This window comes from Thamnophis sirtalis, unplaced genomic scaffold (assembly GCF_051295495.1).
Source record: "Thamnophis sirtalis isolate CommonGarterSnake01/CBP01778 unplaced genomic scaffold, rThaSir2_p1.2 scaffold_7, whole genome shotgun sequence".
Classification (NCBI taxonomy): Eukaryota; Metazoa; Chordata; class Lepidosauria; order Squamata; family Natricidae; genus Thamnophis; species Thamnophis sirtalis.
This window is the reverse complement of record NW_028261387.1, coordinates 74,417,322-74,442,870: the sequence shown is the minus strand read 5'-3', so window position 1 is coordinate 74,442,870 and position 25,549 is coordinate 74,417,322. Positions and strand designations below refer to the sequence as shown.

The window sequence follows — 25,549 nt, the reverse complement described above, 5'->3', positions numbered from 1 at the left end:
TCACAGTAGCCATGATTAGCCTTATCCTAAAATGGTCTAGAAATGATTTATTTCAACAATAGCAACTGAATAAAACTTCAATATTTTGAGTAGTCTTATATAGTTGTCATTACAGTAAAACTTGGAATTTATGGACATCAATTAAATAGACTTGGATATAAGAGAGAGAGATTTTTGTTCTGACTTCATTCCCCAGGACTTCTCTGTCAAATGAACATTTTAGTGGAAATGATGCTTTTCACATTGTTTTGATAATTCTGCAAATGACACAAAGGCAAGGACTTTATGTCCACTTTCAAACTTAACAAAAACTGCTTTCCAAGTGGTTCAGTAAATAAGAGTTCTACTATTTAGTCAGGAGCGTGCAATAACTTTTTTTTGTTATGATGTAGTAAACTTCATTTTAATAAATTGGATAATTCAAAAGCTGAGTTAATATTTGTTAACTATGCCATTTATGAACTCACAGTGGCCCTTTTTATTGAACTGCATGAAATAAGCAATTTGTGATGCTTGTTACCCTGATTTGTGAAGACACCAATAGCCCTAGGATTCGCCCCAAGAAATAACAGGTAATACAGCATTTTTCCAGATTTAAGGGAAAGTAAGACAGTCCAAATGCCACATAAAAGAAGTATCAATTTATCTAGAAGTATAGAAGTTATCAAAAAATAACTACGGGGTTTTGTTTTTGGACTTGAAGGAACCTCTCTACCTATTCTCTCTTTAGGCTATATATTTAAAAGTTTAAAAGTTCATCTCTATTAATAAAAAGCAAGCGTAAAAAGGAATAAATCAAACAATGAGAGTGTGGTGTAGTTCTTGAACTGATCTATTTTTAACATATTGGGGGGAGGGGGGGCAGAAATCTACACTTTAAAAAAGAGCTAATAAGAAGCCTAATCTTATGAATTTAAGCTTACTATTCCAATATAAGTTTATATTGGCTGTCATGGAACAGGTGAGAGACCAGTCACTTCCAACTTGCACACACTAGTACCCGTTGGGCAGCAAGTAAATTTAATATCAAGTGGCATAATTTTATTTGCATTGAAGGACGACAACCCAAAATTCAATTATTTTTACTATTTCATGGTGATATGTCAAACTTAAAGCCAAGTCAGCAGTAAAATGTCCAGACATTTCATTCTGTATTCAATAATTGTTGTAGCTGTGGCTCTCGGTAAAGATGCCTTACACTACCTGAGACAAGAGCCATAAATGAGTAGAAGATATGCCTAATGCAGAAACAGGAACAGTGCTTCCAATGCGTATTTTATTCTGGGTTGGCCTTTCAAAGAAATTTTTTTTTCTATCTGTCCATTTTGCACAGAGAGTCCAAAAGATATTCTGTCCTGAATTCTTCTACATGCTAAGGCAATGTTTCTTAACCTTGATAACTTTATGGTGTATGGACTTCAATTCCCAGAATTCCTCAGTCAGCATGGGTGGCATGGGAATTTATTTATTTGTTTTATTTTATTTTATTTAGTTTGTCAAACATGTATGAGATAACAGGTTTAAGTATAAACATGGACATGAGCACAGGAAGTGATTACAAAAAAATAGGGACAGTAGGACAGGGACGATAGGCATGCTGGTGCGCTTATGCATGCCCCCTTACAGACATCTTAGGAATGGTGTGAGGTCCACGGTAGACAGTTTAAGGTTGAAGCTACAGGGGTTTGAGGAAGTAACAACAGAGTCAGGTAGGGTATACCAGCCATTGACCACTCTATTGCTGAAGTCGTATTTTCTGCAATCGCGTTTGGAGCAGTTTACCTTGAGTTTGTATCTATTGTTTGCCCATGTATTATTGTGGTTGAAGCTGAAGTAGTCGTTGACAAGTAGGATGTTGTAGCAGATAATTTTGTGTACTATGCTTAGATCAGAACTTAGGTGGCGTAGTTCAAGGTTGTCCAAGCCCAACATTTCAAGCTAAGTATTCTATTGTGAGCAGAGGAGTGGAGTACTCTTCTCGTGAAATATCTCTGGGCCCGCTCAATTGTATTAATGTCTGATATATAGTGTGGATTCCAGGCAGACAAGCTGTATTCGAGGATTGGTCTGGCAATGGTTTTGTATGTCTAGTTATCAGTACAGTGATACTGGAGAAGCTTCACCAAATTAATGCCTTTTTGGCAACGCTGTTACAGTGATCTCTGGGGAAATTCTGGGAGTTGAAGCCCATATGTCTTAAGTTGCCACATTTGAGAAACACTATGCTAATGGATGAGAGGTCAAGAGGAATTGATGGAAATGCTGTGTTTTCAATCTAAATGGAAGCTGTAGAAAGAGAGTCTGATCAGTCTAATTACAAACAATGATTTAATTAACATGGCATTCAATGTATCAGTTATGGAAAAGGGAAGAATCTGGTAGAAAAACAAATGTGGTCCTAACAAAAATGGGAAGGTCCTCTAGGTGATGATGACCAGAAGAGCAATTGTAGATCTTAGCATAATCCTACTAACCTTTGAAAAGATGCTAAGAAGCTTAGTTCCTGGACAATATGGAGGCGGTCAGGAAGGATTTGGTAGTAGGAACAGATGGTACCTGTAGGTGGTGTGAAATAGTGATATCTGAGTAGAAGCATAATAACTGAGATACTATAAGTGAATCCAATCACTGGTGAAAGATCAGGTCAATGTGTTAGCAATTTACATACCAATGAAGTTATTGCTCTAATGTGACATTTTTCCTCCCATTTCCTCCAACTGGTTATCTGGCGGAGAACATGTGGAGCTTTGGTTACAATAGGTGAAATAGAGCTTTCCAAAATATATGCCGTGAATTTTGTGGCACTGTCAGAAATGAGATTGGGCAGATTGTGACTTCTGAAAACTTGTGGAATAAATAAATGTGTTGCTTTAGGAATAGAGCAAAGACCATTGCAGGAAGATGTCAGCTGCAACTGTTATACATGATAGAGCAGGGTTTCTTTTTTTAAAAAAAAAAAGTTCAAGCAGGCCATGTGCAAATGGACCTGTGGAAAACACAGATATAAAATTCCAGGTGGTTTATTGGTGATGTTAAGAAGAAACATAAGCTTGGTATCTCCATGAGTTCCATGAACTTAACATGAGTTAAAAATCTCAGAAAAGAGAGTAGATAATTTTAAATATTCCAAAATGTCTCATAATCACATAGGCATTAAAAGTTTTGTCTGTTTGTCTACAGAAAGCTCAGAGTAAATGACCAGTTTCCCCAAATATACAATAAAAGATGTTCTATAAGCTCATGAAATTTACTATTTAAATAATTTTATTAAAACACACACACACAGAAACACACACACACACACACACACACACACACACACAGAGAGTTTCTGAAGTTTCCATACCTACATTAGCTAGTGAATATGGCTTGGAACACCTATAAAGGGAATGCTATCCCCATAACATATTTTAAAGTGAGTGCAAGAGATATTTAATACCTTAAAATGAAAATAGTGAACAGTGTAGTCTGTGTTTCCTTTCCATTCCTGCTCATAGGGGTACAGCCCAATCTTTTTGAAATAAACTCACCTTGTAGTTGTTCAAAACCATTTGTATAGTCACAACAGCTATTTGCAGTACAGTACTTGACTTCATCCTGAGTAGGATTAGCAGGAACATTGTATAGTGGAAATCAGTAGATGAGCAGAAGTTAGTTCTTGCAAGGGATCACAATTTCACACTTTCTTTGAAGCTGGAAGTTGGAAAGCTGTATTTTGTAATTCTTCCTTTAAAAAGTATAATGGAGACTTGTAGTACTTTCTATAATAGGACAATTAGTTACCAAGGGGGGAGGGGAGGCAAACATTAATGAATAGCAATACTGATGAACGCTGATTCATCAAACAGGTTTCCTGAAATTTTGAAGCTGGTGACAATGCATAGGTTCTATTTCAAGGGAGCGAGTGGTTTGTTTTAAAATTATTTTTATTGATACAGCCAATTATTTTGACACTTGAAGGCAAATATGTCTCCTTTCGCACAGCACTAAGCAATATAACTACAGCAGATAGGCATCAGTCATTTATGGTTCATTCGTCACCAGATTAGACTGTTTTCATTAGCTACTTGTAGTCCTCGATCAGTAACTGCTTCATTTACCAACTGCAGTTACAACGGTGATCAAACATTAACTTTATGACCAATTCTTGCATTTACGACCTGGGCAGATCTGTAAAGCAAAGGACAGCTGAAGACAGTAAGCACAATTGTGGTTTCATTTAGCAACTGCTTTGCTTAATGACTGAGTTGCAAGTCCCATTTGTGGAGGTTCATTCGTCACCAGATTAGACTATTTTCATTAGCTACATGTAGTCCTCGATCAGTAACTGCTTCATTTACCAACTGCAGTTACAACGGTGATCAAACATTAACTTTATGACCAATTCTTGCATTACGACCTGGGCAGATCTGTAAAGCAAAGGACAGCTGAAGACCGTAAGCACAATTGTGGTTTCATTTAGCAACTGCTTTGCTTAATGACTGAGTTGCAAGTCCCATTTGTGGAGGCTAAACTAAATATATTTTGAATACACAGAACTGTTTTAAATGGCAATCTAAAAGTTTCACTTACAGAATATTTTGAAACTGCCTTCCCACTTCTAAACAACTTCTATTGCCTTTGTTCCTCTTCTGAGGTCTGATGGGTTTGTTTTTCAAGCTTTAATATAAAACAAAGACAGCTTTATTACAGTGAGCTTGATTATGTGCCATCATGTCAATCTTAATTTCTAGGAACCACAAAAACATATTTCCTCCATGAACATCTATTCCTACTTTAGTCTTTCAGATCTTCCAACAGTGCCTCCATTGCTGCTGTAACTATTTCCATCCACTTTGCTGGTGTTCATCCTCTTCTCTTATGTCCTCCGTCCCCAGTATTACACCCCTTTCCAGAGGGTATTAGGTCTAGGTCTTTGTATAATGAATCTGAAGTAGGCTAATTTTAGCTTGATCGTAGCTGTTCTGAGAGACAATTGTGAGCTTGTGCAATTTTAAACATTATTTTATAGCACATGCCTTTTCATCACTTTTGAACTATTCAGAGTAAGGGTATCAAACTTGCCTCACCACAGCATCATCATGTGATTTTTTGGGACTTCCCCCCCCCTTCGCTAAACTGGGCATGGGCGTGGCCAGTGAATGACGCATCTGGCCTGGGAGCCACGAGTTTGACAGCCTTGACCTAGAGATACTTCAAACATACATTTATATAATGTTTTATTTTTCTTCCATCCTGATTGCAACCTGCCTTATACACTGTTTAAAGATTATACACTGTTTAAAGATATGTAGTATACAAATGATAGATACAAAAACATGCACTCACACCCATACATGTATCATACAACTCTCACATGTAATGTATTTCTTTAGACATGAATATCTGCAACTATAATCAGCCAATCAAATTATAATGAATGATTTGGAACTCCAAATTCTCTCTGTTTTCATGTTCCCCCACCACTACTCTTTCTTGTTCCCACATGTGGATTTGTGACTTTGTTAAACAAAAGCGAGTTCTGAGGACTCTGACCAGCACTGCTGTGTTTTGGGAAGGACTAACATCTGAGCCAAGTTGAAAAGGTCAAATAAGGGCAGAGTCCAAAGCAATTTTAAGTGGCTGAGCTAAGTAGTAAAGAGACTAATGGATGCCGTTTTAATTTATTACAGTCTTCCCCGGTGAATATAAAGACAACATTTTTCTACAGCAGCTTGATTAAAAAGTCTGCAATTCCCATTGTGCATATAAAAAAGAAAACCACTGTGTATAGTGCAGATCAAGCATCAGAAAAAAAGGGGCTCTTTCTACACCAACTGTGAATAAATATTATAGGAAAGAGATTTATTTTTACTCATGCCTGTTCAATTCATTTTTTGCTAAAGGTTTCTAACCAGCTTATATTCTACTCAGGCACATCCCCACACGTCTTCCAGAGAGTGTTTGCAGCTCACCTTTGATAATTCCTCCATTTGAAGCACGGGTGTCAAATTCGATTTCAGTGAGGGCCGCATCAGGATTGTGTGTGACCTCCGGGGGCTGGGGTGGGTGTGCCCAAGGTGGCTGTGGCCAGTTTGACATCACTTGTGTCGGGGGCATCTGTGTTGACCTGAGTGCTTCGGCAGCAAAAATGGGCTCCGAGCTCCGTTTTCAGCTACCATGGCCTTCTGCAACCCTCTGCCAGTGAAAACAGAGCTTGGGAGGGCGTCGTGCAGCCCTCCCGAGCTCCATTTTTGCTGGCAGAAGCACCGTGGGCAAATCCATCGCTGTTTCCAGCCCCATGGGCCAGATCTAAGTATTCCATGCCGGATGTGGTCCCCTGGCCTTGAGTTCGACACCCCTGATTTAAAGGCATACCCTTCTTCTCAGGATATTTTTGGCAAGGCACAAAAGGCCCAAATTTTCTTTTATGAATATACTGTATGTATTGACTTTTCCATTTTGTTGTCCATGGAGATATAGTCATACTCAGCTGGCAGGATATATATAGAGGCCACAGACATTATTATGAATAATTATATCCTGTGCTTAAAGGTAAATACTTACCATTATGGCCACCTTAAGAAATTCTGAATGCTTGTTGAGAAGTTAACATTGATGTCATCATAAAATATTTTTCTTTTGCTTTCTGCAAAACACATTGGCATCAATTCCTAACCCACAGAAGTTATTGGTGGAGACAAATTGGTGCCATCTAGATACGTTGGACTTCAGCACCTATTACAGGGTTAATGAGAAATATGGAGGCCATCAACCAAAACTTTTAGAAGGTAAGAGGTAACCTGCTTGAGATGTAGAAGAAGCAAAGTTGGAAGTTTCTACTGGAAACTTCCTCCCCCTCTAGTGTCTTCTCCAAAGGCATACATTGATGATTGCACTCTGGAGCAATTACCAAGGTGGCGCAGTGGTTAAATGCAGCACTGCAGGCTACTGCTAGATCAGCAGGTCAGCGGTTCAAATCTCACCGGCTCAGGGTTGACTCAGCCTTCCATCCTTCCGAGGTGGGTAAAATGAGGACCCAGATTGTTGGGGGCAATATGCTGACTCTCTGTAAACCGCTTAGAGAGGCCTGAAAGGCCTATGAAGCGGTATATAAGTCCACTGCTATTGCTATTGCCTTTTTTATGACAGCAAAGAAAAGCCCCGGGGCTCTATTCTAATAACATTAATTAATAATATTGATAGTAATTACAATGTCTGCTTAGAACAAAAAAGAGATGTAAAATCATTCATTTAGTTGTCGTTCAGTTTATCTTTGATCTCACCTAAAAAACACACCATCTTGGATACTATTTGTACCTATCTATTTCTTAGTCCTTAACTATAGTCAGTTTGTATAAATAGATGGCAATGTACACTAAGGTTAAATGGCTGGGTGCAATTCACATTTCCAGATAGACAGATATGTACTTAAGTAGACAGGTAAAGAACTTGGGTTTAGAAGGGAAGTTTGGGGAAACAAAAGCTTAAATACAATTAAAAAGGAACTATAGATTCAGTTTTTATATCTTATCCCCCTGTTTTCCAATTGTATGAACTGTTTTCCAATTGTATTAGTAGCTAATAATGCATCCCTAAAAAGCCTTGATACTCACAAAGCTTACTCTCCCACTTGACTATTTAAAGATTCTTTTAATTTAAAATCTTATACAGGAGTCAAGGATCTTTAGCATGAGCAGTAAGGATCATATTTATTACCATCAAAGCCTTGGAATTCCATGAAGGCTTAAAGAGAGAACATTCCATTTCTCCAGAAAGCTATTCTGCATTCTGATGACTGACCACATGCACCACAGTAACCATGTTGCAAGTAAACCAAGTCACCATTTTATGTACGATTACAACACATTACTCAAAATCCCAACTGTGTCTTCAGTCTCCAAATTGCTTATTCATCAGTTAATATATACTCTTCCCCATGCTGCCTGTTTCTTATGGTGCTCCTGCCCCTATCTCTCACTCACTCACACACACACCACCAAAGCTGCTCTATTTATAATAGAATCATAGTTATGTCTAGTAAGAAATGATATTCACTAAATTTATCAGGGCAAATTCTAAGAGAGGTGGCTTTTGACTGACTCGCCAGGATGCATACAAACGAAGCAAAAAATAAATAAATTAAATTTGACTTAATTTCATTTTCATTTGCAATTTACATTCAGTAGTCAGTAACGTTAAATGCAGATAACATTATGCTGTGGTGAAGTAATAGTTTCCTCTTTTGTGCTGTATTAAAAATGCTAAGTTCGTGACATGTTTCAAAAATCCCTTGGAACTACAGCCCAAAATTTCATGCATGCAGGTAATCTTCAACTTACGATCACAATTGAGCCCAAAATTTCTGTTGTTGTTAAGTGAGACATCTGTTAAGTACGTTCTGCCCCATTTTACAACTTTTCTTGCCACAGTTGTTAAGTGAATCACTGCAATTGACAAGTTAGTAACCTGATTGTTAAGTGAAGGTGGCTTTTCCATTGACTTTGCTTGCCAGAAGAGCACAAAAGGGGATCACATCACCTTGAGACACAGCAATGGTCATAAATATGAACCAGTCGCCAAGCGTCTGAATTTTGATGACATGATCATGGGGATGCTGCAAAGGTCGTAAGTGTGAAAAATGGTCATAAGTCACATTTTTCAATGCCGTTGTAACTTTGAACAGTCACTAAATGAACTGTTGTAAATCAAGGACTACCTGCATAGGGTATAGCGGATTGCCTCATTCTCACTGATGACTACCTGGGAGCACGTTCACTGACTTTACTACAAGGAAGAGTAAATTCTGTTGTCCAATTAAGAGATTACATCAACTTAATACTTTAAATCAGAGGGTAGGTTTTTATTAGCTGCTACATTTAATATAAGCATGTAAGGAATATGGTAGCAGACTTCCTTTACCAAAAGACATCCTTAGATTTTTTTTTTAATAGAATGAATTGCTTCTTTTATGATAAAGCCTTTTACAAGATAAGATACATAATTTAACAATAACTTTGAAAATGCATTTGTTCTCAGAATTAATTTATTATATATTTGTAATTATTTAAAATACTTCTATACAAACTTTATGCATGGAATTGCTACATTATGGATCCCATTTATCCCAAATAAGTGTTATGTATACAGTATCAAAATTAAACAGTTTGATACTTCCCTATATTTTGGAGTGCATTTTGAATAACCTCTGATTGCTAGCCATTTTGATCATAGTTTGTAAGTTTTGTAGCCCATGGTTGTTTATCACTTCTGGAAAGCTAATTTACAGGTATAAAAGAATACACTATTTTCACTTCTTCATAACATGATATATCTTATATTTCTGCCAGATTTGGCTACACGATGGTCATATAAAGCTATCTTTGAGCAAAGCAGTTCTTCTCTCATTTTGAATACTAAATGTAGCTTTATTTTCCATGCTTTTGCAAACTTTTATAAAATCATAAGCGAGTGTTATTAATCCAGACTTCACCAGGAAGTAAAAAAATGTTTATGCCAATTAGCAGTATTTTAAAATAAACCATACAGATGACAACAGCCTCTACATCTTGGTTAGAACAAGAATTTCCATCTTTCTTGCCAAAAAGTTTCATTTATTACAACTGTTCTATCTTTCTAAGGCAGGTGTTGACAGCAATTTGGAAAATTAAACTGGGAATATTATCAGATGCCAAAATATAATACGATTTTCATTGCAGTGAAAGAGTTTCTTGCAGTTAGGTAATCTGATGTTCATAAAGAAGAATAGAGTAGAGTAGAGTAGAGTAGAGTAGAGTAGAGTAGAGTAGAGTAGAGTAGAGTAGAGTAGAGTAGAGTAGAATCTACCAAATTATCTGTACATTGTATGAATATGATCCCCTCTTCTCAATGGTTGCTTGTATCAAGGAAGCATCATATCATTCAATTCAAAGAGATAAATGCAGCATATATGCATGAAATATGCAAGCATAATGAACAATGAAAGCTGAGGAAGAAGCATCAAGAACTGTAACTAAGCATGTTAGAGCAGGCACACCCTATTTAGGAAATCTACGGCCTATGAAACACTTAATCTCACTGAATTATCCTCATCAGTCCTCATTTTAGATTGGCACTTGCCATGTAAATGAAAGCCACCCATGGGGGATGTATACGGTGACCTCACACTTAAAGATTTTATTGTTTTTACCCTACTGTTTCTCCAAGGAGTTGAGCAGATGGCATACATGAGCTGCCAGCCTTTGCAAATGCAATAATTCTATACCAAGTACCCACTATGTTGGTTTGCAAATGCTGCTGTTGAAAAATTTGGCACTCATTTAATATGATCCTAACTGTTTCTTTTATATGCATCACATTAAAATCAAGTTGCAAAAAGTCATGTTTATTGCATTCTTACACTTATTTTATTTATTTTATTAAGAAAATATATATGATCATCTATCTCACAATGACTCTTGGCAGTGTGCTTGGCCTTGTAGAACAAAATGCTGAATTCCCAACTAATGAGGGATGCCAGTGATCATGCCAGGGACTTAAAATTATGTAAACATGTGGAGTATACAGCTGTTAAGAGGCTAGTCTTCAGTGCATGGAGACCCACCATCTAAGCCACAAAGGAATCCCATTTGTAGACTTTCAGACAATCATTCTCTCTCAACCCAACTGTTGTGGGTGGCAAAATTGAAGGAAAGAATACTATATTGTGCCTTAAAAAGAAGTTTTATTCAATGTCAAAACTTAAAATAAAGAAACTAAACAGCAAAAGTTACAGTGAAAGATAGCACCTGATCCTCAAGCTGTTCATCAATTCTTGGCTTTTCTCAAAATGCAAATGGCATAAATTAATTAAATAAATTAAATCTTTTTAGACTGCGGAAGGATTACAGTATTCAATCTTTCAGTATTGGAGTTGCATCAAAGCCATTTTCTATTAACACATATAATGCAAACTGCCCTCATGCTATAATTCCAGTTTTAGCCTTAGAGTACCACGTGGTTCTAAGGAGAATCTCCAGATGAAGAGATTGCTCAGGATAACTAATGTCTTCACATTGCCAGACATTTTTAAATGTTACCTTCACACTTATTTCTCTGACAGATGGAAAAGTTCAGTTTACAATAAAATGTGAAGTGGCAATGTGTTCTAACACTCGTTAATTAGGGTGAAACAAAATTTGATATTCTAATGAACAGAAGAATTGGAAGGAAACTTGGGGGAACATCTAGTCCAACCTACTAGTGCAGGAATTCAGTACTGCAACATTCTTGAAAATTGGCCATCAAGCATCTGTCTAAGCACTTACAGGAACTCATCATTCCTTGGTGATCTCAATGCAATTTGATTAGTTCTAAATTACAAAATTATAACAAAAGCAAAATGTCCTCTTCCTATTTACAATTAGAGGAGAATGAGAGGAAGGGTCCCACAAGTCATTCCTGGGATGTTATATCACAGTCAATATTATATGGAGTTGTTCCATGGCTTTTTAATCTACTTTTGTTGTCCGCATGAGAGATGGTCATATTTCCCACCAGCTGAATGCAAAGAGTTCCAGCAAGGGATAGCTGGTATCCCAAAACTGGGCTTTGGATCAATATTTGTAACTGGAGATGCCAGAAAAATAAAGAGGAACACATTTCTGTCATGAAGAAGCAGGTGTAAGATGTCAACTCAATGTGGGTGGAAGACCAATGAGGTGTGAATCTAATACTAGTTGAGACTGATCAGCTTATCACCAAATAGGGAATTGTTGCTGTTGTAAGGAAATCAGAGAAGCAATACAGGCAAGAACAATTTTGATATAAGAAAAATAAAGTTGGTTTAATAGATCTGTGTTCATACATTTTAAAAAAAATTGCTCAGAGGCAGAATCCAATTTTAGGTCAGATCATAGCTATAGTATCTATCTATAATGAGTTGTACCCTGACAGACGCACGTAGCTTACATGCTTGCAATTGAAATGGGAATGCCATTTTAATGAACATGACAGATGTCAATATAAAATATGGAAGACAAGATTACATGAGCATGCAATATGCTTCCTGATGAGGATGAAATAGCATTCTTTGGGTTTGAGAGATATTATTAGAAATAAAGAGAGGCAGTTGGATCCTGAGAAGGCAAGTGGGACCTTTACTTGGCTGAAGAGCCTTCCTTAGCTTCTCTCCCTACTTAGGGTCTAGGGTTGAGACATAGGATTACAGTGACGGACTTAGACTTAGAATAACTTTATTGTCCCTTTGAACATACACTAATTTTGTTGCATACAGCTCTCAAAGGGTGTCCACTTTCAATATACTCTACATAAACATGACAAAATAAATAAATAAAAATACAAAATTATGCATATACCCATATATATTATATGACATGGAGAAACAACACAGTCTAGTTCAGACTAAGGAATAAATCCATTTTTAGTTATGAAAGTTTAGCTGATGATTCTGGGCCACTTTCTTTCAGTCCAAATTACAGGGTGAGCCCTGGTGGTGCAGCAGTTAAAATGCAATATTGCAAGCGGAGTCTGCCTTCAGCCTGAGTTCCATCCCGGCAGGGTTCAAGATTGATTCAGCCTTCCATCTTTCTGAGATCAGTAAAATGAAGACCCAGATTATTGGTGGCAATGTGCTAATAATGCTGCTACATTGTAAACTACCCACAGAATGCTGTAAAATGCTATGGGGCAATAAATAAGTCTAAATGCTATGGATGTTATGCCAGAAAATTGAAAAGATGGAAATGATACTGCTCCATATCATGGGGATCTGATACCTAAAAGAGGTCAAGATGGAAGGCAAATAATAATGCATCTTGTCTTTTTATGTACCCTGAGAGCACATGCACCAAAGACAAATTCCTTGTGTGTCCAATCACACTTGGCCAATGAAGAACTCTATTCTATTCTATTCTGTTCTGTTCTGTTCTGTTCTGTTCTGTTCTGTTCTGTTCTATTCTATTCTATTCTATAAAATCCCCATCATCTTTCTGTCATACATGCTTTAATCACGTGATCATGTTCGCCACCTTGACTTTTTGACTCACCCCCCACCAAAGGATGATCTTGGCTAGATATTTTGCCTTGACATCTTAAAATAAGCCAGAATATAACTCTAACAAACAAATATATAGAATATAGCTCTAGAATATAATGCTAACAACTAAACAAAGTCTCCCCCAAAGCTACTCCTGAAAGGGCAGGCTGTTTGAAACACAAAGTACTGGAAGAAAATGGAGATGGAGGTGCTGCATTAGGCATTATGTTTTCTATTCACACAAGAGAGCTTCTTTTAACTTGTATCTCTTTCTCTTTATTTTTTTTTAAACTATGAAATACCTTGGGAGGGCAGAAAAGCACAATATAAGTAGTAAAACATAGTTAGAAAAGTAGAATATAAATTGTAAACATAGTCAACAAAATGTTAAAAAGTAAATCAGGAGCCCATCATATAGCCAAAATGCCTAGAACCATGTTGGTGAACTTATGGCTCGCTTGCCACAGGTGGCACGCAGAGCCATATTTGCTGGCACAGCAGCCCCCGGCACTCGTCAGCTCCAGCGCGCATGTGCGCGCTGGCCAACTGATTTTTCAGCCTTACAGAGGGCTGGGGAAGCTGTTTCTGATGTTCTGGTTGGCCCGTTGGGCCTGTTTTTCACCCTCCCAAGGATCCGGATGCTTTCCTGAAGGGCTGCTTTCACCCTCCCCAGGCTTCAGGAAATCCTCCAGAGCCTGGGGACCCCCACCCCACCCATAGGGATGCTTCCGCATGCATAGGTGGGGGGCACACACACACACACTGCTTTGGCACACCTTTAGAAAAGGTGGCCTAGAAGATCATCTTTCCACTATCTGTAGGTTTATATAAGCAAGACTGGGATATCAACAATCCAAAAGTCAATTTAAGCCAATTCTGAGACACTGCCAAGAAAGTTATATGGACATACCTCTATGCAGTAACTGGGAAATGAGGCTCAGTCCAAAGAAATGTGAAAAAAGATATTTCTGATTTAAAGAATAACTGAGAGATACATTGGGCAAAGTTCATTGAAGCACTTCTTTAAACAATTTTGAAATCCATACACACCTGTCCTTTGTCAACATTTAAAAAAAATTGGTCTAAGTCATCCTGTAATATAAGCCAGGTTGACTATTATTGATTTTATTGTTTATTCTTCTTTTGTAAGCCATACAAAAGAATTGTCACATTGTTTGACTCTGGGATAACTGGGCAGCTATCCATAATTTGTTTTTAAATAAATTAATGAATGAAATAAATGTGTTTGTTTTACAATGTGTAGGAACTGACCCACTATATTAACTCTTAGCCAGTGAGTTCAATTGGTTCCTTGGATGAAAATAAGGTGAGCATTTGAGCAAGGAAGCTCCATACAACTTGCCACATTTTTTTTCCTGTCCTAAAGTTATGGAGACCCCAAATGATCTTGGGAAAGTGATCTTCTCTCAATCATTACAAAAGCAGCTAATAGCAGGAGAACTTTGTTCATTGCTCTGAGTTTACCCTTGCCAGTATTTATCTTTTGCATTTCAAAATTAGTGATCTTTCCCCTCTTGATCTGCAGCAATTCTGGGATTTTGAAGAACCACTTGCCAGGTACCATAATCAAGTCATTCTCAAACTTTTCTCTCCCCACCCTGCTAGTCTTGAAGAATGCTGGGTAGACCAACATGTTTTTCTTCCATAACCCATTAGATAATAACCAGAATCTTGCATTTCTAATGCAACAAATATTCTGTAAAACAGATATGAAATATGAACATTACCCAAGCCTACTCAGCATTATTGATAATGGTTAAAAATGTGGTTGATTTACATGATCAGAAATGGCAGATTGTCAGACCCACCAGATATAGACCATAACAAGAAATTCACCCCAAAGAAAGGCTAAAACCATGTTTATTCAGCCAATCAATGTGTGTGTGTGTGTGTGTGTGTGTGTGTGTGATCTCTGTGTGTGATCTATCTACCTACCTACCTACCTACCTACCTATTTACCAGAGGTGGGTTGCTCCTGGTTCAGCCCGGTTTGGCCAAACTGGTAGTAGAATTCAGGCCTGGTCGCAGAACCAGCAGCAACCCAGGCCTGCCACGCCCCCGAACTTGTTCCCTCGCCGCTACTGGGCTGGTGCCATTTTGTTTTTTAGTAATTGCACATGCTGAGTTCACTGTAAATTGTTCTGCGCATGCGCAAAGAATAATTTACATTAAACAGTGCACATGTGTGTAGTGTGCGTCTGGCACACATAGGTTGCGAACTGGTAGTAAAACCGGCAACAACCTACCCCTTCTGTCTGTCTCTCTGTCTGTCTATGTACCATCTAAGATAGTTCTGCCCTATTACACACACACTCCCATCTTATCATCAAGCACAAAAAGGTTTTGCCCCTCTACCCACTTACTAGTAAACCTTTATTTTAAATCCTATTTACCAACCTGGCTCCCTTTGACACAACCCAGCTACCCCTCTGATCATACTTCCAATGTCTTCTTGGATCCGACTAATACACAGAACAATCCTTGTGCATTAGAATGGAAAAAGCATTAGACTGTATTCATATGGAAGTAGGAGCTACTTTCATAGGACATAATCTGAGTTGCATTGTGAATGTAAACAGAGTCCATATGCAAGGCATGGATGTTCTCATTATGTCACAAAGGAAAGCAACCCACAAATGTCAGGGACCCAGGTGCCTCGTTCTTCTCGTGATGTGATTTGCATAGACTTCCTGCCACTATGTGAGATCACATCATGGGGAAACAGTTTCATCACCTCTGTCAACAATCTCAAAGGTGTTGCTATATGCAGGATTTTTGTTTTATCATTTTATGACTGTTTTATAGTTAATGGTTTTATTGTTGTCAGCTACCCAGTGTTGCTTAAGATGGGAAGCCATATGAATCAATCAAACAAACAAACCCCTGCTAATAAGTCAGGGGTTTTTAATGGAACAAACAATGCTATTTAATGCTGGGATGAGGGGGGGAACAGGCTCTTTTAATTGTAGAGAATTTAAGAAGGTTTTATTGGATTATGACATGCATAATTTTTGACTGCTAGCTATGCTGGCCGTGATAATAAACTGCAATCCGGCAATACTGCGAGAGCCACAATCCCCCTACCTTCACCCCTGTGGTTTTTTTATTTTACTTTTCTTTCCTTATTTATGATTTCTCTATCAGCCATCAGTTCATGTTGGTGTAACATCTGGAAACACAGAATAGAAATTAGGATAAAGAATGTCCATTTCACAAAAGCCAAGGTAACTGTATACACAATTGAAGCCTGTTTTCTTCCCAACTTTTTTTCAAGCTCTCTTAAGCATATCTAAGTGTTTAAATCATATCATCATTCCAAAGTTTTGCACTATTTAATAACTTTCTGGCACTTATTATTTATTTCTAGATAAAAGCTCCCCATTTCAAACGTAATTATTAACACTGTTCTATTCTAACCAAGGACGCCAAGTAACAAAAGACAAGACAATTTCATAGGATAAAGGAGACTTTAACTTAAGGAAAGAAACTACTTCACTTTTGAATTATATTAAATAATTCATGTTCTTTGTTTGACTGAAATGGTTTTAATTAGGATTAAGTTTCTTAGACAAATAAGCAGTTCTTCATGATATATTTTTAAAAAACATTCAAGCTCAGCAAAGGATCCTTTGTTTTGTATGTACAAAAGGAGCCTACTGCATATAATTATATTTAAAGTGTCTCAAAAATCAGGCCATACAGACCAATCATATTATATTTTATTAATTTTTTAACTAACTTTTTAAAGGGAAAATGTTATTGGGCTTAAGAATGCTCAAAGATCATATAACCAACAAGACAGTGTTTAAAAGAAAACGGCAAACAATTTTAACAGTTAACGTAATTTATAAAATAAATTGTGTATAATGCTTGACTTTTTGTACATTACATGTATAAATTGCTGTATTTGTTTGTTGTATACCCCATCTCCAAAATTTTCAGCAACTTAGAAAAATCACACATATTTACATATTTATTCTGAAATAAGTATGTCAAGCAATTGAGCCCACTTGCCAAGATCTGATTCTACAAACATACTCTACAAAACATATTGTTAAATTACTTTTAAGATTAAATTTCAAGACCACGAGATAGGATTAGTTTTTGAAAAAATATGGATTTTAATCTACAGGAACTGGTTCGTATGTATTTTAATGAAGTGATATGGACAATCGTATAGCCTGTAGGAATGGCAAAGGAATGAAAACAGATAAAATTACTCTCTATTGAAAGAGAAAAGAGAAAAAATGTTAAATATATATAAAATGAGATAGATATTTTAAAACGATTTAAACAGTTTTAATGTTTTTTTTCTTTTGCGTTGACTTCTTTTTGAAATATTTATGAAATTTTTAAAAAATCCCACACTTCTGTAGATTTTCCTCTCAAATCCATGTGTAAATTTTAAAAACGTAAACATTCAATTATCTCACTTAGCAACAGAAATTTGGCACTCAATTGTGATCATAAGTCAAGGACCAAGTGCACTTTAAATGTTACAATAAAAGGAGAAACTTGTATTATCCCTCAGTATTGCTAATGAGCTTTGTATATCAGTAGCATAAAAAGAAGGATTCTGCATGCTCACTGTTCTCTTCAAGAGAACAACTCATTGGTGATTTTAATAAGTATCATGCACTCTTATCCTCTTTACAGATCATTGTGTATCTATTCAGATTGAATGAATTATCTGTGGGATGTGAATATATAGTTACATTTACCTTAACGTGTCCAATGCCAAGTGAAGCTACGAAAATTCAGGGGCTATTCAGTAGCTTTGCAATATTGTTCAAAGCTCATTGGTCCAAATAATTATCTGCTATGCTTGTATTTTTAACATGTTTGATTTGTATTATGGGTTTGGAAGTTGCATTTTTGTTGTTTATTGTTATATGTACACTCCATTTCACCACATGCAATACCTAAATTTGCTAATGATACAAATAAGCTACTTTCTATAAAAAGACAAAACCTAATTTTAGAGCAACATCTAAGGGTTTTTTGATCCAAATTGTAAAACCACAACTTAATATGGTATATTTCTGCTAGGAACTCTTTGTACATTTTTTTTTACTGAAATGAATAGACAGATGTCAAGACCATAGTAAGCAATTTCTGGTATATTCATAGGGGCACGTGCAGCAGCTGATGAAATGTTTTTGCAGCATGCATGGATGAATAGAAAAGAAAACTGACTTAGCTGTTTAGAACAACAAATGTGTAAAGTTAATGGACCAGCAGGGATAAGCAAAATATTTGTTTTAGCTTTGTTTTATATCCTCTGAAAGAATGGAATTTTCCTATCCATTAGAACATGTACAAAATGGAACAGTAGCAACACTGATTTTAATTAAATAGGCTTCAAGAATCATATATACTAGTGGTGATAATTTAATAAAAGGACCATATTCTTTGCTTTGCAGAAAAATAAGAGATTCTTTTTTTGTACTAGTGTAGCTATTCTAGACTAATAGCTTTTAAAACTGTGTTGAGACTAGTACATAAATTATAACTATTTTTTCTAGAGCAGAAGAGAACTGGGTAGAATCTAGCAAACTAACGGGTACATTAAAATCAAATTAATATAATGGGATACAGATGTACATCATCCTGCTACGGCTGTAATATAATTTGTGTTTACAGTTAAAAGCTTTGCAAACATGCACTATACAGTATTGTTTACTTTTGTTAATTAACTGCCTGTTAATTCAGTTGTCATTAAAAATCTATTCCTTTCACTGGATTGCAACCATTTTCAAAAATTAAAGCACAAAGATGCAAACAGAATAGCAACTTGCTGTACAGGTATTTCCTATAGTAGAAACTAAGCATTTAGAATCCATTTGATTCAAAACTTTTGAACATTGAGAAAGAAACACTAATAAACCCATAACTTTAAAAAGTATAGCATTAATTGCTCTGTAGATATAAAATTGCTTCTTTCTCTTCTTGTATGCTGTTTATAAGGGCATAGTAAAGAAGAATAAAATACTGTACAGTAAATAGTTGTTCAACAAAAACAAATCAAAACTATATACACTAGATGAATGGAGTGGAGATTGGCTTACCCAATTTTAAGTACATTTAAAGTTTAAATATGGTAACCAATGGAAAGCTATCCAATTATGATAATTTTCAGTACAGTTTTTCCTCTGCCATCTTTTATTGTTAACAATCAATTGAAATTAGCATAATTAGATGTCTCCTTAGCATAGGTTAAGGGCACAATTATGGCAAAAGGTATATAATCAACAAGAGCTATAAAACCCATCTCATAAATTCAAAGCAGAAGAAGTCAGCAGCATATATATTTGTAAATCTAGTTATAAATTCCTCTAGTTCACCTCCTCCAATATTTTCCATCTGTCCCTGTTACTGGACTATTATTATTTTTAATTATGCTTTGAAGTTAAAAAAGTTATAAGTGGCATCATTCACATCTACTGGGGAACACAGAGCCTTTATTTACATCCATGCAATCCATGTTCTTTTGTAGAGCCAGCCGTAACCTTTTAAACACAATTGTTCTTAAGAAAGAAACTACTTCTCAAAAAGTTGTTTTTCTTCATTTCCTTACAATAAGAAGCCTTTCCAAGAAGTTTTTCTGCAACTGGTAAACCCGCTTTAAGCCTCCGAGGCACAGTCATCAAGGTGCTGTACAGTCACTTAATTATGGGATTTATCCACACCTCACTAAAACAGGGTGTTTGTTAAAGATCATTAGAAGCATTAAGATCTATAAATAAAGATTATATACAGCAGCATCTTCCCGGTTTGATTAATGGAACTTTGAACTAATAATTGTAAATAAGGATCAAGCAGGTCTGGGAAGACTTCGTTTCAGAAAGAAAAAGAAGGAAAGGAAAAAGATGAAAAAGAAAAGGGCAGATCTCTTCTTTGTCTTTTAATTTGTCTTAATTGCTTTGTGTTTGTTTAGTTCCGAATCTTATTCTTACTCAGTGGGTACTCTCTTTTCAACAAAAAAAGATGAGGGAAAAAAGAAAAGAAATTATTATGAAATACAGTAAAACTATATATTTTAAAGGATCATACGTTGTCTGAATTCGTATTTATTTACAAGACACTTTCAACTGTAAAATGAAAAGAAGCAGCAAAATTTGAAGTGAAATATTATGTGCTTGATGGGATGTGTTTGTGATTTTATAGGCCAAAATATATTTATCATACAAATCAAGTAGGCATTAAAAGTGTAACTAATAAAACAATAAAATACAGTACCTACATATTTTTTATTATTCCATTTATCCACTCAAATTGGAAGATGGCATTTTAAATATTCCTTTACCAAACACCAAATTAAATCAACAATAAATCACCATTTATATTTTTCTCCAAATAAAACTATTTCTGCTTATATTTTATACTTGCGTTTTTAAAACAGAGAGCATAAACTAGCAGTACTGAATTTAATAGGAAGGGGTTAAATGTATTCTTAACTATTTTGTTGATTTAAATAGGACATAAACATGCTTATTTTGACTACAAGTTTCTCTTGTAGCATTAAATTGAATAATTTCATTTATACTTACTTAGGCATCATAGGGATGGAAATATATTTCTATAGATGCAATTACATTTTGTAATTTGTATGTATCTTTCGTGTTCCTTCCAAATAAAATTCTGTCAACAAATTTCTTATTAAGATGCTTGTGGATTTACTGCAGAAAAAGATTATAGGAAAGACTAACCAACAATAATTTCAGGTTTCACCAGTAGATGTACCGCACAAAAAGTGTAGGAGAGATTTTAATGGGAGTTATAATCAGATCACAAAGTAATTTGTGACTGTAAGTAGAGAGGCCAGATCTCAGATACCGATGTCTACCGCTATAAACCTTAATGCATTTAAGGAAACGTTTCTTGGCACAAGAGGATGAATCCCTCTCCCAAAAGTCTGAATGTCCATTGGTCCCAATTACAGGTTTTTTTCCATTACCTAAACCAATGGCCCTGCAGGGGGAATTTGGTGTGAGGAATGTAGTTAAGGAAGTTAGAGGCAACACTTTCTTTTTTATAGGATACCATTATCATTCCTATAAGAGCCTACATAAGAAAATGCTTTCTATTGAAACCGATGATCATTTGGAACTCTAAGCAGTAAACTTTGTTTGTCTAAACCTTGTTATATAAGCAACTGGGTGTTTTTTGTCAAGGAAGAAGTGGTAGTGAGTAACAGAAAATGGTCCAACAAAAATCAGTGTGAGAGAAGAAGAAGTCGACTGTTAAACAACATGAGAAGTCTTTTTCATATTTATCAATTTAGATTCCATCTCTAATAAATGCATGTGAATATTAGGGATATGGAATTGATGCTCTTTCCTACTTGCGTTGTTGTATCACCAAATCACTTTGTTGTTTGATATCCTTGGCTATGTACAGGTAACACACATGACCAGGTCAGTTAACATCTAATGATGCAATTTGTACAGTGTAATAGACTTGATCAACATTAACTCTTCTAGAATATTTCTCAATTATCACACATAAATATAAATTGGCCAGTGCAGATTTTAAATATATTTTATTCAGAGAGCTTATGCACAAACCTTTCAAGCACTTAGCAATTTCTCTTTATATTTACCTTACAGATTAAATCTCATAGGACTGCAATGTTAATTGACTAGAATGCTATCCTTCTACATATCAATTAATTTTAAGCATACAATTAAATATATATTTCTTCTATTTGGCTAAAATGCTATTTACTATTGCCCCTTGGGACGATATAGTTAATACATTCGTGCTCACTTGTGAATCATTCTAAAGCAGTTTTGCAGATGTATGTAGATAATGAGCATCCACATAAAAAGGTACCGTAATTTTATGTTGTTTCTCTCTACATCATTAAGAAAACAATTCCAATTTTGGCCTTATACCAAATAAAAAATTCCTTGAACTTTGGCAGAGAAGAAATTTTGATATTCTGGTAAAGATTCCTGCAGTCAGCACCATATTTTAGAAATTTAATAGCAATAAGGGAAATATGGTAAAAATGAACAAGAAACACAACACTTTGAAACATAGCAGTTGTGCATAGCTGATTTATGACACCTCTGAAATTTAGTTGTGCAACACATTAAGTGTTCACAGCACACATCCTGAACATATATTTTTTGCTTGCTAAGGTAACTGTAAACGGAACATATGGGTACAGCGATTTTTAAGAAGAAAAAACACCAAATGTTTAACAATTTTAAAACAAAAATCAACAGAATTAGAGATTTAAAATAAGGTGAAGAAAATAATATGTGCCAGAAATACAGCATAAGTTGAAGAAAATCAGCCAACTAACTAATCACACACAGTAAAATATCCAGAGAAACTAGACCTAGAATATACTATTTACTGTAACTATTATTATGTTGAAAAAAGATCGGTAATCAAAAGCATACCAAACCCAGATAAACCTATTGCACTGAAGAAATAAATTCCAGAGAAAATATTAAATTCAATACAAAATTTTATGTCAAGGATCTGACCCAAATCTTCTAAGAGTGCTATAAAAGGCAGTGCTTCAGATTCTTCCATATTAATTTTGAGACAAAACAGGATATAAAATTCAAATTAATTACCCTAAAACTTTTGGTTAGCCAACACAACCTATAGATCACTAATTTCTTATGGGAGTCTTTCTTTGAGCACCAGTATTTAATATCATACTCAAAAATGTATAACATTGTACTGATTTTTCTTCTCCAGAAAACAAATCAACTTCTGATCTCTAATGAAACCTTCTTTTAGGCAGGTTTTTGTCACTCTTCTAAACAAACCTGAATCCCAAATTGAATTTGATTTGGAATAGGATCCCACAAAACCCAATCTTCTTTTTATGCTTTGAGCAAAAATTATTTTAACACTAAAAACAGATTAAAATAGCAGAACCCCAAGGTAAAATAAAATTCATACTTTATACCACAAAAGACATCTGTGTTTTGTTGATAACCGTATTACACGGGCAAGCTGCCATTCACTTCAATTTTACTTTCATATTTTAAAGAGAAATGTTCTTTTCCTGGGGTTCTTTGAAGTAAATACTAGAGTTCATACATTAAAAACTTCAAGCGGATGCCCAAGGACACATTTATAGCTTCAATAATATTCATTCTTTAAAATTAAAGTGCTGTTAAAATTACAAGGCCATTACTGAACTCTCAATACTTAATGTACTCAAAACACTTCATCCAGAATATAAAAAGAAGAATATTATGAACATTGATCTGTCTAAAGATTGACAGAAAGGTAAAGTCAGTTATCTACATGGCAAATACACGGAATATCTGTTCCATTGAAAGTATACACATTTCCTTAAATTGGCTATTTTCTCACACATACACACAGCTTTGGGTAAAGCATCATCCACAAGAAATTCTCCATACATTAGTACGGAAGAAAGAAATATGGGCTAAGAGTCAATATTCACCTACTCAAGGTAATACAATAGGTTTATTATATCTTCTGCAAACCCATTCAAAATGCTGAGAAATCTTTCCACAGTGAAAACAAGTCTACCAAATTGGGGGGAAGGGACGGGTGTCTTGATTATTATTTTTTTTAACATTTTGGAAAATACTGAAAAACAGCGACACAGAGTTAAGCCACTTTAGCAAATCATGACTAACAAAATGAATAAAACTTTCTGAAAAGTATTCAAGATGAGGGGAAGGAAGAAAGGTCATTCCTACCACCATTCGCTTGCCGTTCTGGTAGCCCCCTTAAAAATCCCTAACGCAACTTGGGACGCACACTTGCTGAAGTTTGGGTGGGCATTTCGGGAAAGGCTCCAGGTGGACCAAGGACCAGAAACGGCGGCACGAAGGAAATAAGAGCCCCTTCTTCTCAAAAGACAGGACGGGAACCACACCGGACCCAAACCAACAAATTCCCACCCTCAGTTAAAAAAAAAATGCGCAAAATAATCTCCCTGCGGAGGATGGAGCGCGCATACCGTCCCCAGGGCAGAAGAAGGGCCGCAGACCCCCGAGTCCTTCGGCCGGGAGCTGTTCCGCAGGCTTGACCACATCGCCTGCAAAGCCCTTTCGACAAGTGCGCTCGCCCAACGTGCCCAATGCGCGTAAACCTCGCCGATGCGCTCGGCAAAATCCAGGACTTGGAGAAGAAAAAGCGGCACCGGAGAGACAAGAGGGGGGGCTCCCGAGTCCCGTCCACTCACCGCGGTCTGCTGCTGAGCGTCTGGCGCCGCCGAGCTCCCCGACCCCGCCGGCGCTCGAGGAGGAGGAGGAGAGCGAAGGAGCCTGCAGGCGTTTAAAGGCAGCCGTCACCGCTCGGGCTTGCAAAGTCCGCAGCCGGCAAAGGCGCGCTTCGCATTCCCTTCGAGCAACGTGCCCTCCGAAGTCCTCACGAGGTCCCAGTGAGCATGTGCGCGCCAGCTCTGCACATGCCCACTTACGACCGAGATGCTGCCGCCTTGCCCTTAGCTTGCCCTTCACCTAAAAAAACCGGCGGCTTTCGCGCGCGTACCCCGAAGGCGAGAGTCTCCGGCCGCTTGGAAAGGGACCGTCGGGGCGGGGAGGGTGTCTGGAGCGCGCGCCGGTGTGGGAGGCATAAAAGTGGACGGTGGGTGTGCAAGGGAGGAGGGGGAAGCAGAGGAAAGCAAAGGAAAGCAAAGGAAACCCCGGTCAACGGGGAAAGGCGTCTCGCAATTAAGGATTTCGGGGCGGAGGGGACTTAAGGGGGGCACAAAGGCTCCCCTGGCGAGGTTGCTCACATGCGGATCATCTCCAGTTACCTCTCGTTGCGTTGTAACCCGAGGCGGCTTCTCTTGGCCGATTACATCGGCGCAAGAAACACGAGAGTTTCGGAGGGTAGGACGAACGCTCCTCCGCTGGAGTCGCTCCCCGCGCGTCTCAAAACTCCCAGTCAGATCCACTCCTTTCAAAATGACTTCGGGGAGCCCAACTCGTCGAGCGGGACCCATGCCCAATTGTGGCCCGATATATATTTGAAAGCTTAGGGGAGTCAGTTCTTAAATTGGAAACTCGCAAGCTCTGAAAACCGCAGTTCTAATACAGATAATAGGGGAATAAGCCCGGTTGAAATCAGTGGGATTTGTTTCTGTAACATATAGGTATGGGATACAGGATATGATTACCGTAATGGGTTTGCTTCCACCTTTCCCCACATTAGGTCTTTGCGTAATGTGTCCAAAGTATGATAATTGAAGCCTGGTCCGATTTATGCCTCAAATAAAAAGTCTGGGTTGATTTGTTCAATGATCCATTTGATTTCTTGGCTGTCTTTAGTATTCTAAGGAGTCATCTTCCAACACCTAAGTTCAAAAGCATTAATATTATTTCTATCCTGCTTCTTCAAAATCCATATTTAACTTTTTAAAATTGTGGAAATGTGGATTCAGATTTTAATATATAAGTATTCTAGATCTCTCAAAAGTATTTAATGCTATTAAAGTGGTGAATATCAGTTTGGGGGGAAAGCACCTCTCGTGTTATAGTCACTTGTGTTTAGCATATTTTC

General features: G+C 36.8%; 1 protein-coding gene across 3 annotated transcripts in view; it reads right to left on the bottom strand.

The window, feature by feature from the left end:
• Positions 1-24,903, bottom strand: part of EYA2 (EYA transcriptional coactivator and phosphatase 2) — a 123,543-nt gene extending 98,640 nt beyond the window's left edge. The window contains exon 1 of one of the 3 annotated variants that reach the window (XM_087720421.1): positions 24,804-24,903. The gene's annotated coding sequence lies outside the window, so the exon portion shown is untranslated. Of the gene's footprint in view, positions 1-24,002; positions 24,103-24,227; positions 24,419-24,803 lie in introns of those variants that run through there. The other 2 variants (XM_087720419.1, XM_087720420.1) reach the window with 2 other exon arrangements.
• Between the last annotated feature and the right edge of the window lie 646 nt (positions 24,904-25,549).